Below are 17,269 nucleotides of genomic sequence, written 5' to 3' on the forward strand. Positions count from 1 at the left end.
TCTAAACACCTACCTTGACATACCAGGAGGAGAGCTACGTCATGTGTTACTTGAGGAGGAGAGTCTGGAACAAGAAATGACGCATACGCAGTGGCGATCGATTCACGAATCTAATTGGCATTATTTTGTGGCCACCGGGATCATTACTATAATGGTAATAATTGGGATACTCACGTTATGGAAGTACCGTCCTGTTGCACGACTATGTCGTTCAGGGAATCCACAAACTCAGACTAACGAACAGGAAGTACCTGTATTAGTGAGTAATCGGCACAACAATGTACGGTCGACTTCCCAAGTTGACATCCCACTTTCCACATTTTCATCCAATTGCCCTAATTTTAATCTAGAGATAGAGTCGGACATTGATAGCTAGGGTACGGTTGGAAGATTATTGATTATTCTTAAACTATTTATAATTTATCATGTTTGAATTTTACTATGTTATGTAATACTTATATGTAAACTTTGAGTATTGACACTTGGGCCAGATTGCCCGATTCCGCAGTATGTCCAATATCAAATCTTCATAATTCATATCCGAAATTGGACAGTATAATTTTATCACCCAGTAGACCGAATGAATCTATTTGTTATTAAATACACACACGTAGTTAATTAGGTTACATACACATTTGGTCAATTATAAATAATAATTTGGACATCAGTCAAAAGTACTGACAAAGTTAAACAATTTACATAAATTAAATACACATATCACGCTAGGTACGCGAAAAATATTGACCCAAATAGAATTTATATAAAACTAATATCTCTTGACTAGAGAAGCATTCAATCAATATTCACTCAACGAACATATAGTCTTCAACGATCAACTTCATCAGTCGCTACTCAAAGTAATCCCGGGTCTACACCCATAGTGTACGTCTCAACAATAAACTCTGCTACTATTATTTGGTGTTTCCATTACAACAGAACGAACATCTTCACTGAGCCAACGAAGGGAATTTGTTCACACAGTTTATACATACTTCATAACAGGTCATCAAATAGTTGCACATGTGTTACTCACTTAGCAATTTAGATTTAAGAGATTTCTTAAAAGATATAATCGATTTTAATTTTAATTCTTTAGCTAATCCATTATATACTTTTGATATTTGATATGTAAATGAATTTTTGAATTGTTCTGTACGATGTGGCGGAGCTGTAATTGTATTTTTATATCTTGTATTAACATTATGTATGTCAGTTCTGTATATAATTTTTTTAAAAAGATATGCTGGTAGAGAGTTTTTGATAATTTTGTGGAAAAGACAAGCAGCATGTAGAAATCTTCTCTTTTCCATGTTCAACCATTTAACATGTTTTAATTTGTGAGAAATAGGCTGGTGTCTTCTTACACCACAGATCAGACGAAGACACGAATTTTGAACCACTTGAATTCTTCTCCTGTCATCTGAACTAATACAAGGCCCATACACAACATCTCCATAGTTAAATTTTGATAGTACCAGACTTTCGCACAATATTGTTTTTACTTTGTATGACAGATAGCGGCGATTATGGTAAATTGTTCTTAGACTGAGAAATGCTTTACTCACACAGGTGTTAATATGTTTTGTAAATTTGAGGTGATTATCTAAAGTTAAACCTAGATTTTTTGCACTAGTTACAGGTTTAATGGTTTCATTATTAACAACTATTTCAATGATGTTACTCATTTCCAAACACACCCTGTTTGGACCAAAAACCACCAGATTAGTTTTTTTAGAATTTATATTTAATGCATGATTTTCTGCCCAAGCAATCAATGATTTAATATCTTGATTAACAATCTCAATAGCACTTGCTCTGTCAACTGGGTAAAATGAGTGGTAAATTTGTGTATCATCTGCATAGAGATGAAATTTACAGGTATTCAAGGAGGTACCAATATTGGTGGTGTATAAAGTAAATAAGATTGGACCTAAGATTGAGCCCTGAGGTACACCTGACAAAATGTTTAGAAAATCAGAGATTCTTTCGTCTACTTTGACGCTCTGTTTCCTGTGATGCAAGTATGACTTAACCATATTCAATGCATCTATGGAAAAGCCGATTGACTTCAAAATTGCACAGAGTAGTGAATGATTGAGAGTGTCGAATGCCTTAGAGAAATCGATCAAAACTAAAATGGTAACCTTACCCACATCTCTTTCTCTCAAAATGTCATCAGTTATTTTAAGGAGTGCTGTTTCACAGTTGTGAAATGGCCTAAACCCGGACTGAAAATCAGTTAAGATATTATTGTTAGAAATATTATCACCAAGCTGCATTTGCATAATGCGTTCTAACACTTTTGATAAAGTAGGCAGAATACTAATAGGTCTAAGATCCTTATATTCGGTTGGATTGTTACATTTAGGTATGGGTCTAATTAATGCTTTTTTCCATTCATCTGGAAAATAGTTACTTGAGAGGCAACAATTCATTATATGCGTTATATAAGGAATGATTAATGGGCAACATTGAAGCAACATTTTTAAGTTTAAACCGTCTGAACCTAGAGCATTAGATTTAATAGTATATAACAATTTTCGCACTAGATCACAAGATACTGGAGTAAAGGTAAATTGTTCGCGATTAGGTACAGTATTTAAATAATTGTCAATTGTATTTTGATTGATTGTTAGATGTGGGATGCAAGATGTGTAGTACTGATTAATCTCATAGGGTTCTTTTAATGTTTCTGGAATTGTGTGTTCTGTCTTACCAATATTAATGAGTTGTAAATTTTTCCAAGTATTTTTTATCCCACCCACATGAAGTTTGTGTTGAAAGAAAGCTTTTTTTTCATTCTCACATGCTAATGTTGTATAATTTCTAATCATTTTGTAGTAGGTAAGGTGAGCTACCTCCTTAGTTTTCTGCCACTTTTTTTTAGCCTGATCTCTTAGTGACATAAGAAGTTTCACATTATCTGTTAGCCAAGGATTATAATTTTTAGTGACTTTAATCTTTTTAAAAGGAGCATGTTTGTCGAAGAGAGCCAAAATGGAGCTGCTTAAGAATTTTACTTTATCATTGATGTTTTCAATGTGATAGATGTTGGCAAACAAAGTACAGTTTAAATCAAGTAAAAAAAGATTTACATCAAAGTGTTTGAAATTTCTAACAGTCTTAAAAATTGGGGCTGGTTTTTCTGGGAAGATATTGACGTCACAATAAATAAGCTCATGGTCTGTTATGTGGTCAAGAGAACACACACCAAAGGAGCTTATTCTATTTTTGTTTGAGACAATTATATAATCAATTAGAGTCTGCGATGTAGGGGTTATATGAGTTGGCCCATCAATAATCTGTACCAAATTAAAACTGTCAAGTAAGTCATTAATTGTATGAGCTGGATTCAGATGTGGATTGAGTAAGTCAACATTAAAATCACCCAAACAAAAAATGTCATCACAATCTGTAACCATATCAGCAAGAGATTTTTAAAAAAATTCAATGAAAGTATTAATTATGTAGTCTGGTGGTTTATAGACTACACCTATACCTATCAACAAGTCATTAATTTTTAGTTTGATCCACACTTGTTCTATGTGATTGTTAAATTTAAATTCAGAAAATTGATAATTATTTTTTATATACATACAAACTCCTCCACCTCGACAGTTGGCTATTCTGTCCTGACGAATTAAATTGTAACCATAAATTTGTACAGCGTTATTTGGTATTATTGGCTTGAGCCATGTCTCAGAGACACAAAATATATCAAATTGTTTATCAATAACATAATTAGCTAAATCAACTATTTTAGGAAATAAAGAACGAATATTAACATGTGCAACTTTTAATCTACCTGTTATATCTTTCTTCAAAAATTTCCACCTCCATTGCCTAAATATTCTTGATATCGATTCATATGAAATCTTTTTACACCAACTCCAACGGGCCAGAAATCCGATTTATACATATCATCCTTCTTGTTGAGGGGAGCCGATACCACAAATCGCTTTAGCATGTTTTCTTGGCTGGGTAGCTCTTTAACCACAATAGATTTCTCTTCCATTCCGCGTTTGTCTCGTAAAAATGTACGAATATCTTCTTCTGTCGATGTCCTCCTAATTCTGTATATGTATAACCAAACTTTACTCTCCTCTCCCTTAAAACCACTACCACTATCATCATGAGCTATTTCTGCCGTGCCAATATTTCTTCTAGATTTTCGTAGTTTAGTCTTTCTCTTCACAACCTCGGTGTAGCTGTCATGCTCGTCTAGTGAGACTTTATCAATTTCAGCATCAATCTTCAAACCTGTTTCCGTAACTGGGCCATCACAACAAGTTTTGTTTATTTGCTTCTGAATTTGTTTATTTTTACTGTATTTACCATTGCCGTCTATCAACAGAGTAGGAGGCAGTTTTGGTTCATATGAACTACTGTCCGTTCCGACTACGTCACGATATAATCGAATCATCGGCGAAGGTTGTGCGACATGTATGTTCTGTGGTATATCCATATATTTGGGTAGTTCACTTTCACTATTGGCATGACCTTGATGGGAATTGTTTACAGTCGATTGTTTGTTAGGTTTTACACTTTTTTCAGATATCTTTGTTTCTAAAAAACTTACTCTTTGTAATAATAATCCATTGTTTTCTTTTAAAATGCTGTTTTTGTCCTCCATTTCCTTGATAAGTCTTTTTAGTAATCCGTTTTCTAACTTAAGCATTTCTGTATCAGCTGTTGATTTAACTACATTCAGGTTATGTTCAACATTCTCACAGCACTTTATTAAATTTTTCTCACAAACTTCAAAACCAGCCCTTTTTGCACAGCTGGGATGAAACACATTGAAACACCATTTACATACCACAATTTTGCATTGTTTTTTGGTGCAGCATTTGAAATTAATCTGCAAATTATTGTCACCATCAACTGAACCTGCGTCCTCGTCGCCGGCCATCTCGAATCCTAATGATAACGATTTGTAATCTGTAATTTTAATTTAATCAGAACTACTTTATCCATCATGGCAATCTGTATTTTGCGAACTGCTGTTTTGAAAAGATTTGTGGTTGTTGTGTTGAACCATGTACGTAGATTTTTCAGCCAGAAAATCCTTCGCCTTTCTGGTTCACGTTTTCCTTCCACTTTTCCAGTCAAGATTAGTTGCAGCAGTTCATATCTTTCGCTGTTCCTCATGATGTGACTGAGGTATTCTATTGTGGTTAGCAGGTCTTTTTCTTTTTGCATTCTCAACAAAACATCCTGATTAGTAACGTGGTCGGTATAAGATATCTTCAGAATTCGACGGTAAAGCCACATTTCAAAAGCCTCAATTTTCTTGCAATTATAGACTTTTATGGAAGGTTATTACTCTGGTTTGAACCCACCTATTGGAAAAGGTGGACTAATAATTATTCATATTGGATCTGAAACTGGCTTTGTAAATGGTGGTTTTTTAGAATGTACTTCAAGAACCACCAAAGAGTATCATGACAATAGAGGTATGTATTTGAAGAATATTTAATGGTATCAAACGGTTAGTAACATACCGCAAAATTCTGTTATAGTAATGGATAATGTTAATTGCCATTGTTGTTTAATTGAAAAACTACCAACTTTGGCTTTATAAAGGCATTATTTACTTAATTAGTTAAAAGGAAAAGAGACTCATGAATTATTGTTCAATAACACAAACAAAAGTATAAAAAATATGTAATCAATGAAAAAGCTAAAAATGACAGAATAACTGTACTTCGTTTATCCCCATATAATTACTGTCAACTTAACCCTATAGAGCTAGTATGGGCACATGTAAAGGGCGACATAGTGAAAAACAACAGTTATTGAAGAAATAACTGTTGTATCAAGACGTAGCGAGAAACAAACTACATACATTCAAATTAGTTGATGTGAAAAGAATGTTGAGGAAGCTTTATCAAAAGTCACTGCAGAAAATTGGAAAGTATGTAGGTACACATACAGCATGCAAAAAGGATGAAGAAAAGTTAGGGAACTTAGATTTGTTAGTTGACTAATGCTTATTAGAAACCAATTATCATTGCTCCAAACAACCAATTTCAGATTCATAATAGGTATGATGATCATAAACACGATATGATATATTAGGTATGTGAACTGTGATATTTATTTTTATTCGACCTAAGGAGAACAGCATATAGCAAATTTAAATATTTGGTGAGTGACAATAATTGATAAAGAGGAAAGAAGTACAAAAGAGACTACTAAAAGTAGGTAGTGCAATGGTATAATGTTCGTGACCATTGGCATTGTATGCTTGTAACACTTGGATAATGAATAAGAAAGATGAAATGAAAATATACATCTAGAGAAGGAAATTACTTTGAAGATACAAGTGATACAATTTATTCATCTTCTGAAGAACTTGTGTTACTGTCATTGCCAATTGGAATTATTAACGGCTCTATTACACTATCCATGATGCCATCTAATTTACACATTTTTTCCTCCACTTTGAGAATGTGATTAACACAATTTTGCCAATGTGTTGTGGTTACATTCTCGAGAGCTTGTAACAGAAGTTTTTTTACTTCTTTAAGTTTAAATGTCGTGTTTTTAAGTGCCACTTCATTTTTCACCTGGGCCCAAATTTTCTCAATGGGATTCAACTCGCAATGATATGGAGGCAGCCGCAGTACAATTTGACCATTTGTTTTAGCCATCTCATCAGTTACATACATATTATACTTATCTTTATTTACACGTACAAGATGTAAAAGTTCTGACCTAACCATCTCCATATCAAAAGGAATGTTTTTTATTTGTAACCATTCTTGCATATATTTCTTTGTTGATGATGTTGTCGGAATTTTTTCTACTTTTCGGCTGTGATATGATGCATTATCCATTACAATCATAGCGTTTTTTGGTAATTTTTGCAAGATATTATTAAACCAATTTTCAAAAACAGATGCATTCATTTCTTCATGGTAATCCTCTGTCTTTCTTCCCTCAAAAAGTAAAACCCCTTCATTAACAAATCCTAACTCTGATCCAACATGTAAAACTATGAGGCGTTTTCCTTTCCCCGATGGGTTTTTCAAACCAGTAGACAGCCCCTCAATGAATGCCTGTCTAGGGTTTTTTATGGCACAGTCTACCCACACTTTATCTTTGGTGTGACCTTCATTTATACATTTTTCGTCAAGGTAATAAATGGGCTTACCTTCACTTCTGTACCTTTTTATAGAAGTTAGGTAATTACGCCTCCATCTGACAACATCATCACGTTCAATTAGAATACTTGTTCGACTTCTCTTCTACCTACAAAATAATAGAATGTTACATTTAGACCAGGGCAAATCTGTGAAAAAAGTCTGTTTTTGGATATGAGAGGTGGCATTCGGATTTTTGCAGAAAAAGTTAGGTAATAACTTCAATAATAACAATTGACTCATGCTCCCTCTCAAATATGCCCGGAGCATTAATAAAAACATTAAAATATTTAAAAATTACTAAAAATATGGATTTTTGTCTACTTTCTTTGCTCATAACTTTAAAACTGTTAATTTTGGAGGAAAGTCGTACATAAATAAAACAAAGATAATTAAATTTCCTATGATATATGAGTGGTTAAAAATGTCTTCCAACCATTTAGGTTGTACTTAGGTCCTTCGTAATTGGTTTAGAAAATTTTTATAATCTACTCAAACCGTCCACCAAATTTGAAATTTTTTAAAAACTTTTAGAACAAACATTAGACCATTTAGATGTTTGCAAATTTTTTTAAATATTAAGACGAACTCTACCGGTCTAATACACTACAGAATTGAAATCGTATTATTTAGGCGGTCTCAGCAATGTTTTAAAGTTATAAACAATTTTTTTGCTAAACAAATAGATTATTGAAAAAACCATACTGGAACAGACTCGGTAGACGCTTCTTGTAAAAGAAAAAAAGTTGAATTGCGAGGAGTAGTTCCTGAGATACAACCGGTCAACTTTGACCGGTATTTGCGACGAAGCTATACCTAAACAGTAGGATGGTAACTTTTGAACCATTACCTTATTTTTTCGGTTCTCTTTCTCTATACATTTTTTCATATGTTTAAAACACTCATAACATATAATAATAATAATGTTATGTTTGTTGCATATATTTAAGTTTGTATTACAGATGGTAAGAAAGAGAAGAGAAAATATGATGGCAGTATGGCAGATGAAGGCATGAAGGATGAAGAGAACCGCATGATGGCAGAAGGTTAAGGTTAAGATTCGTAGCTTTTAGCAAAGCTTTGCTTTTAGTATTAGTATTATCAAATAATATGTATTATATTCTTTGATTGTACTTACATACATATTAAAATAAAGTAGTTTCATGTAATATATATTTCATTCTACACTACATACACAGTACACAACAATTGACTTTTACGTACCATACAAAAGTGAAAAACGATAAATTATGGAAGCCGCAACTACCAGTACATTACAAATTCATTCTACATTTACAGTGGAATCGTTTAATGAATCAGTTACAAAATGGTCACGATGGGTGAAAAGCCTAGAAGGAGCTTTTAAAGTTTTTAAAATAGATCACAATATGAAATTATCTTATCTATTACATTATATGGGTCCTGAAGCCTATGATACACTATGTGACAAGTAAGTACCAGATGATAAAACATAGAATGAAATTATTACACTATGTAATGGACAATTTTTACAATCATGCCCATTTGGAAATTGCTGAAATTTACAGGTTTCAAACCAGAAAATAAGCCGAGGGAGAATCAGTGCAAGAATTCTTACTAGCATTACAGAAGACAGCAATAAATTGCAATTTTTAAGCATATCTAAAATCTGTAATAAGGAACCAATTTGTCTTTGGATTACGTTCCAAAAAAAAATACAAGCAAGACTATTGGAAACAAGGAATCGAGACTTGGATCGAGCAGTAGAGATTGACAGTAGTTTGGAAACGATCAGAAAAGAACAGTAATCAATTAAATTACAATAATTCAATTAACAAAATATTCAAAACTCAATAAGAGTAAAAAACATACTAATACAAGTTAAAATGTAAATTCAAGTACAAATATTACACATTCTAGTTCAAACACTAAAACAGGTATATGTTATCGTTGTGGGGATGCTTCTCATTTAGCCAATCAATGTAAAAAGAAAAATTTGGTATGTAATTTTTGTAAGAAAAGAGGACATTTACAAAAAGTTTGTTTGAAAACTAAAAACATAAATGCTGTTGAGGAAATTTTAAATGTACATTCAACTAATTTAAAAGATAAATTTATTATTAGTTTGAAAGTAAATAACAAACCGATACAGTTTGAAATTGATTCAGATGCTGTAGTCAGTATTATTAACAAAAATGTATTTAATTAGAATTGTACTGAATTACAATTACAAAATACTAATATAAAGTTAGCTACTTACTGTAAAAATGAATTACATGTTTTAGGTATGGCTTTGGTGACAGTTGAGCATCAGAATAAAACTAAATTCTTGAAATTATATATACTTGATGGTGAAGGTCCTCCATTGGTTGGGAGAGAGTGGATACATTCATTAGATATAAATTTACACAATGTGAACACTGTCTCAAATGCAGAAAAGGAGTTACAACAATTGTTTACAAAATATAAAGATTTATTTGACAAATCTATTGGACAATTTTCGATTTCTTATACCAAAGTTATACCTACCTTAAGTATATCTCCAAGAATATGTAAACCTATTGTAAAAATGAATTTGTAAAAAAATTCATTGTCAAGGAAGAAAATGTTATATTTGATGCATATATTTAAGTTTGTATTACAGATGGTAACAGAAAAGAAAAGGAGAGAACCGGATGGCAGAAGGTTAAGGTTAAGATTCATAGTTTTTAGTATTGTACTTAAATATTAAAATAAAGTAGTTTTCAAGTAATATATATTTCATTCTACACTATATACACAGTACACAACAAAAAACAATCAGTATTGAGCGATTATTTGGTATAAAAATACCAAAAATTCAAAAAAAAAATAGGTTGAAGAAAGTTTAACTTCAAAGTTCAAAATCGGTATACATAAAAAAATGCATTTTCTCAGCTTCCAATCGAGCAATTTTCTTCATTTTTTTTTAATCCGAAGTAACTCGAGTAGAGCCAGCCAAATAGCGCATTATCAAATTCCAAATATGTTTTAATTTTATTATAATAAATAAATTAATTTTTTTCTAACTAACACACATCTACCTTACTAACGCACTTCTAAATGCCAAAAAGGCTTTAGTTTTGTTGTAATAAATTAATTTATTTATAACAAAATAAAACCACATACTGTCTGTGTCAAGTTAAGAATTCATAAAGGAGCCTTATGGGAAGCGGTGATGCCAGAACTACCGATAGACTGAGATAGGCGAGAGTAGTGGAGTTGCAGCGAAAAAGCAGGGCCGAACTGCATGTTATATTGCACATTAGACGTTTTTTCACTTAGGTAACTTTAAATTTTTTTTGTTTTTTTGAAAAATAAAAATTAAAGACATGTCTTTTTCTCACAACAGTTATTTATTAAATTTCGGCTTAGGTCATCATCAGACTCTTAAAAATATTCTTAATTGTTTAATGAACAAATTGAGTGAGTATTGTGGTAGATATTATTAGTGTCAGTAAAAAACATAAAAAAACAATAAAAACTTCTGTATATTTTAAAAAAAATACAACAGAACCATAGAAATGTAACAAATTATTTGGTTTTTTAGTTTGACATTTATATATTTACAATATTACAATTATCAAAAACTATGTACATTCTTCGTCCATATCCAAATCGGAATTGTCACTACTATCATATAAATCTATAACTATGGGAGTTACGTCTTCCATTAGACCGTCCACTTCCCAAAATTTTTTCTCCAGAGTCATTACATGTTGAATATAGTTTTTCCAGTTATCAGACGTAACATTTGAAAACGCTTTTTTTATGAGGTCCTCCATATCCTTCGCTTTGAAGGTGCTGTTATTTACGGCCACATGCCTTTTTACTTGGCTCCATACCATTTCAATTGGATTTAATTCGCAATGGTATGGAGGCAAACGAAGCACTTTGACATTATTTTGTTGTTTACAAAGTTCTTCAATTTTGTAATTATCAAAATTTTGTTTAAATTGCGCGACTACCTCCAAAAGCTCGCACTTCAGATAATTTTCTTCAAAAAATATGTCTTTTTGTCTTAACCAGTCCATAATGTTATTCTTATTCCACGATTGGTTAGGCAACAACTCGGTTTTTACACTATGATATGGAGCATTGTCCATAACAATAACCGTTTTTCGAACTAAGTTGGGCAACAGTTTGTTTTCAAACCAGTTCTCAAAACACGGACCGTCCATTTCGTCGTGATAATCAGCGCTGTTTTTTTTTGCAAGGAAAAACATTTCAGCACCGTTTACAAAACCATTTTCACTTCCGGCATGGACAAGGATGAAACGTGGTCCACGCTGAGTGGGATGCTTTAGTCCAGTACTTAGCCCTTTTATGAACGCATCTCTTGCCGAGGTGACGGTTTTGTCTTTCCATTCTCTGGAAACCGAGTGCCCCACATTGACCCATGACTCATCCAAATACACAATGTCATAGCCCTCAGCCCGATATTGTTTAATGGCCCTTAAATATCCATGCCTCCATGCAATTATATCAGGACGTTCTATTAGCACGGCACTTTTATCACGTTTTGCATAAACAAAGTTCATGTCTTTTAACAACCTGTACATTGTACTGCGGGTAAAATTTGGCAAGTTTTCGTCTTGGTTCACTTTTGGCAGAAGACGATTCAAAGTAGGAGGAATGTTTTCAAAAAAAAAACTATGCACTGTTCGACGAACGCCGATACGAACACCTTCATCGTAAGTATAGTCTCTGGAGTTGTTTCGGCAACGGGTTCTTTTTCTGTTTGTTTTTACCTCAGAAAGCTCACCTTCTTTGTCTTCCTGTACGATTTTTTGAATCGTACGAACTGACACTCCTGTCATCGCGGATACTTTGTCGAATACAATACGTTGACTTTCATCTCGAAGCAAATTAATGTGGTATCTCACTACGTTTAAGATCACTTTTTTAGCACTCAGATGTAAAATTTGACCACTTTTAAACGGCAAAACTGGATCCATTTTAACAATATAATTTTTTACACTTGAGATTTGAGTGCGCGATGGTTATGCCTTAACCCTTGTCCGGGCAGAAGAATTTAAAAACGTAATCGGGCAGTTTGGGCTTATGTATACAGACAAACATATAATCTCCACTTCACCTAATTACACTATTTTGAAAAACATACCGCTCATTTATCTATAACTCATAAATCTGTCTGCTTTCCAAATGTGCTTTCCAAATGACACTATTGTTTGGAATGACTAAGTACATAAAGAGAATTAGAAAACTATTAATAGTCAATTATAAAGTAATCAATATTGTTTACTGTTAGGGCCTGTTAGCCCGGCTTGCCCGATAATGGAAGTTTAAGCACAATATCTTAATTATTATTGCTTTCTATTTATTAACTATTGTGAAAGTAATATTTTATAAATAATTTTGAGAGTTGACACCTAAGCTGTCAGAATTACCTGTGCCATAATAATTAACCAATTGCGTAAAACCTAATATTTTAACCACTAATAAAGACATTTTTCTAATAATCTTTAAAATCACTTCCCTGAAAATGTAACCATATTTATAAGTAATTGTAGTCGTTAAGCTTATTAAATAGATACGTACCTATCTTTTTAAAATAAATTTGATTAACATTGAAAAATATAAATAAAAATTTGAATATAAATAAAGAATGGGTTATTTCGGCCGGCCCTGCATAGTCCCGTGAACTATTGGCAACATACGCCCGTAAGAAATGCACTGGCCTATCTGTTCAGTTGTGAATTCTTAACTTGAAACAGTCTGTAGGTATTTCTTCCTACGTTGTGGAATTTTTTTTACAAAAACTTACCACACATGTACTTTTTAACGTTATAAATAGAAATATTCTCATTTGAATAGTCTATAATTATTTAAACAATCTTTGTTTAAACAAATTAAATTTTTTTGTTAATTTTTTTTACCTGACGGGGTACTTATCAGTTTCAGCGGTTCTGATTTCGCCCCAGAAGAATATGTCATCTGTGTTTATATTTCCTTGATCAAATAAAGACTATTTAATTAAACAAAGATTGTTTAACTAATTATACAGCTTTCAAATGAGACAATTTGCATTTAGACCGTTAAAAGGTCTACAACATAGGAAAAAAGAAGTAGTTATATTTTGTTAATTTATTTTTAACAACATTAAAGCATCTTTTGGATTAATGGTATTTATTGCTATTTTGCAGCAAGGGAAATAAATTAAGACAGTTTTAACCTCTATTCGTATAACAGGAAATTTAATCATTACCTTTATTTTATTTTTGTACGGCTTTGCTCCAAAATGAATAGTTTTAAAGTTATAAGCAAAGAAAATAGAAAAAAAAATCTATATTTTCAGTAATTTTTAAAGCTCTTTATCTTCTAATCGATTCCCTAATTCAGACATAATATATTTTTTGGGTTGCACGTTTTATTTATTATTGTGGCTAACCTATATTTACTTACTTAAAATTGATTTGCTTCAAGAATTTATATAATAATGAACGACACATATTTGGAAGATCTGGGCGGTTGTTTACTTCACTTAAAATTTTATTTAATGTAGGCATTTCATTCTTGAAAAAGAAGCTGTGTACTAGGTATCTGGCGTATAGATGTTTTAACTTTTTCATCATATGTTGCAAGAATAGAAGGTCGACAGCCAATATTTTTAGAACATTTTACTGTTCCAGTTTGCTTATATTCTTTAATTGTTCGGTAAATAGTTGAATTCGCAACACCTAAAATTAGCACATTACTTTAGTAAGTCTTGATTTAAACTATAACTATTCTGCAAAACTAACCTGTTGCCTGTTTTATTTTTGCTACCGTGACTGTTATTTTCATTCCAGAATTATCACTTTTGATTTGTTTATACATGTTTATAATGCATTGTTTCTCATTTGTAGATAAATGACCCAAATGTACTCGGCGTTTTTTTGGCGGAGAAAAATTAATTGAATCCATATTGTTATCTTAATAACACTAATATGTCGCTAAATAGTTCTGAAAAGAACTGTTTTTATATAAATACAAACGAAAAATCTAAAAAATGTAAGGAATACCGCAGAAAATACAAAAAATTGTCGATATAAATTTTGAATTTTAAAATTTCACAAATGTCATAAGTGTCAAAATGTCATAATTTAGTGGAGTAAACTTGCCTGCGATTGGACCAATTAGAAACAAGAATTACGGCGCGGAAAATTTGAATTACTCCTCCTGGTTAAAAAACAGACCATAGATTAGATTACACTGACTGGTATGCTCTGCCAATTAAAGATTCTTTGTATTTATCATAATATTCATCATGCCTGATTCTCCTTTCCTCGGTTTTACTTTTACGCTTCCATCTCTTTTCGAGTACTTTTGTAGTTTTTTGATCAACTCTACCGATTACCATTTTACGCGAAGTTCTTTGGTCGGTTAGAAATTCACGTTCAAGTACAGGCACTTTTATTGTACAAGAACAGCTTAAAAAGTCTTTACATTTGCATAAAGATATATCAAAGAGTTTCTTCTCGGCCAATTCTCTAAATAAAACAACCTGTTTTGAATTATTAAGTTGACCGTCCTTTTTTAGCCGTTTCATTATGTTACGATATTTACCGTGGTATTCTCGAATTTTATGTAATATTTCTTGGTCTGATACAACACAAATGGAAATTTTCTGCCACAAGTTTTTCAAGTCTTTTATTAAACGGGAACAGACATCATCAGCGAAACTAGGTCTTTGTTTACTTTGTTGTACAACAATTTCTTGTCGACGATATAAGTAACATTTAATAATATCCGCGTAGGTCGGCAACACATTATTCTTAAATGGTTGTGGTACACCAAACACAGGGCACAATGAATCACGTCGCGTAAAAGACATTTTTTACATACGTTAACTGTTATAATGCTGCCAAACAAAAACAACTAAAATATTTCAACACCATAAATCAACGGGGGCAGACGATACGTAGGTCTACGACCACAACCGATTTATTGCGAATTGCGACTGAGTTCTGTTAGCCTCGTTGGCGCTTTAACGCAATGCCGTGTCAAAGAGCATGTAGTATTGTTTCAAGGTCATTATATTGATTTGCTATTTGGTTCTAGAAATGTTTTGTAGACTTTGTAGTATGTACCTTCTTTACGTAATTATCCAGTAATAATTATTCATAAGATATTAGTGACAATAATAAGATATTATATATATATATATATATATATATATATATATATATATATATATATATATATATATATGTATATATATATATATATATAGATCTAGCGGTTAATGGGGGCTCCGTACTAAAACGGTATTATACTAACTCCAGGCGAATATACATCGTGTATATTATTATCTGGGTAGCGCTTTATGTGGACTCCGACCAACACGTCGGATTAAGTGGACTCCGTAATAGGTTAAAACACTTTTGGGATCCGTTTACATTTCTTTGCGTACACAACTAAACTCCTCCGATGTTGCCAATAATTTGATTAGTCGTAGATTTTTAAATTTTACAGCAGGTGCGTTTTGGAACTTCAAATTTATTTAAATATCAATCAATCTAGTCATCGAGAAATTTCACAAATAGGTACTCGGTTAATGTAGTTAAATATTTTATGGTGGTTATTTATATTACTTGCTTTAATTATTTTCAAACTTAAAAAAGTATTTATTATAAGCTTGGAAATGGCTAGTTTTCGTTTTATTTATTATTATTTTTTGTTAAAATGAATATGCACTTAAACATTTAGTCTCTAAATGTACTAACATCGAGAAAAGTAGTCGTGTAACAGTTTAAGAAAGTAGAAGCCCTTCGGTAGGATTATAATAAACTACATAAAATTAAAAGAAACTCTGTAAACAGGAGATCTTTGTAATTTTTTAATTCCTGCAATTTATGACGTGCAATATTTGTTTCATAAAGTAGTTAAATTTAAACTATAATAATTTATGGGAAGCGTTTAAAGAAGTAATCGCTAACCTTAATTAGAATACGGCACAATAAGAAGATAAAACTGTATTTTTACTTATTATATTCACAGAAAGAATATCCAAAGTAAAATTTAACACGTTTTAATGGAGTTGTAGTGAAATTTGACTTCTTATTACGATACCGGATCCTGTAAAATTCTAAATACATTAAATCTCCCATAAATTATTAAACTTATTCTTAGAATAAAATAATTAGTAATTAGGTACAATATACCGTTCACAATTATGTGATAATGTATAGGTGTCAAGATTGCACGGTCATGTGCCATAAGGTTTCATCTTTCATATAAACATCGATAGTTTTTAACTTTGGGTGTATTTGATTCCACCGTGCTGTAACCGATCCAACTTGAAAAGTGTTATTTTACATAAAATTAGCACGTTGGCCCTAATAATGACCTATAAATATACATTGCTAAAAATTGTATACATTTATCAATTTAAAACATTCTTTGTCGTCTTCTGATCTTCATCTCCATTCGTTCCTAATTAAGCACATGTTATCCACAGGATACCTCTCTCATTTTTAAATCATTACTCTTTTTGCCTTTTGCCATGAATTTCTTTATTTTGTTTATTCATATCGTTTTTACTCATAACAAATATTGGGTAGATTATTGTACATTAAACTTTCTCCTTATATGTCCGTATCATATAAGTTGTCTAGTTATTTTAGCGTATATAATATCGTATGTTAATTCCATTTTGTTTAACAATAAAACAGCAAAACTTCTACAAAATTATTTCTATCTTATCACTACAGCTGTTTCGGAGAGTGCCTTTCTCAAGTCTCAAGTTTCTCGAATCCATCAATCATCCATTGTATTTCTTATACTTTCATTTTAATCCTCTCCAATCAAAGATTTTGAAGCAGCTTTGCTCCATAGTCCATTTTTGTTGCTTTTTGTCACTGTTTCTCCTTTCTCTTTATCATTATCAATACGTAGCGCTACAACACTGGGTAGGTCTTCGCTGACTACAACTTATCTCCAAGTTGATCGATTTTCCACGAATCTGCAATCAAATGAAATGTTCATTTTTTGAGATATGATTGGATGTTTTCTCTCCATTGTATACTGACATGCCCAAGTGGCATTCTTCTGTGCTAACTTCCTTCCACACCAGTTCTACAAGTTTGACATCTTGGCGTCTATGCACGTGTCCGATATAC

This window comes from Diabrotica undecimpunctata, chromosome 8, assembly GCF_040954645.1.
Source record: "Diabrotica undecimpunctata isolate CICGRU chromosome 8, icDiaUnde3, whole genome shotgun sequence".
Lineage (NCBI taxonomy): Eukaryota > Metazoa > Arthropoda > Insecta > Coleoptera > Chrysomelidae > Diabrotica > Diabrotica undecimpunctata.